The following is a 384-nucleotide window of genomic DNA, read 5'->3' as shown; positions in this document are numbered from 1 at the left end:
CTTTCTCCTAATGATTCTTTAGCCTTGCAGTTAATTTAATTTTTTTTCTTTTTCAATTTTTTTTCTCTTCTTCTGCTAAATTTTTTTTAACTTTTACCCTTTTCTTTTTTAACGTTTTTAACTAGTTTATCTAACATATATTTTTTTCTTTTTCATATTTTTTCTTTATTTGTTTTCTTTTTTTAATTGTTTCTTTTTTTTTCTTTTCTTTTTTTTTTCCTTTTTGAACCTCTTATTATCCCCTTTCTCCCCCTCACGATTTGGGATCTCTTCTGATTTGGTTAAAGCATATTTTCCTAGGGTTGTTGCCACCCTTTTAGTATTTTACTTGCTCCTTTATATACTCTTATCTGGACAAAATGACAAGGCAGAAAAATTCACCAC

The sequence above is a fragment of the Enhydra lutris genome, unplaced genomic scaffold, assembly GCF_002288905.1.
Source record: "Enhydra lutris kenyoni isolate GAN:26980312 unplaced genomic scaffold, ASM228890v2 scaffoldscaffold12, whole genome shotgun sequence".
NCBI classification, from domain to species: domain Eukaryota; kingdom Metazoa; phylum Chordata; class Mammalia; order Carnivora; family Mustelidae; genus Enhydra; species Enhydra lutris.
The sequence above is the reverse complement of the archived record's forward strand: the minus strand, read 5'-3'. Positions refer to the sequence as shown.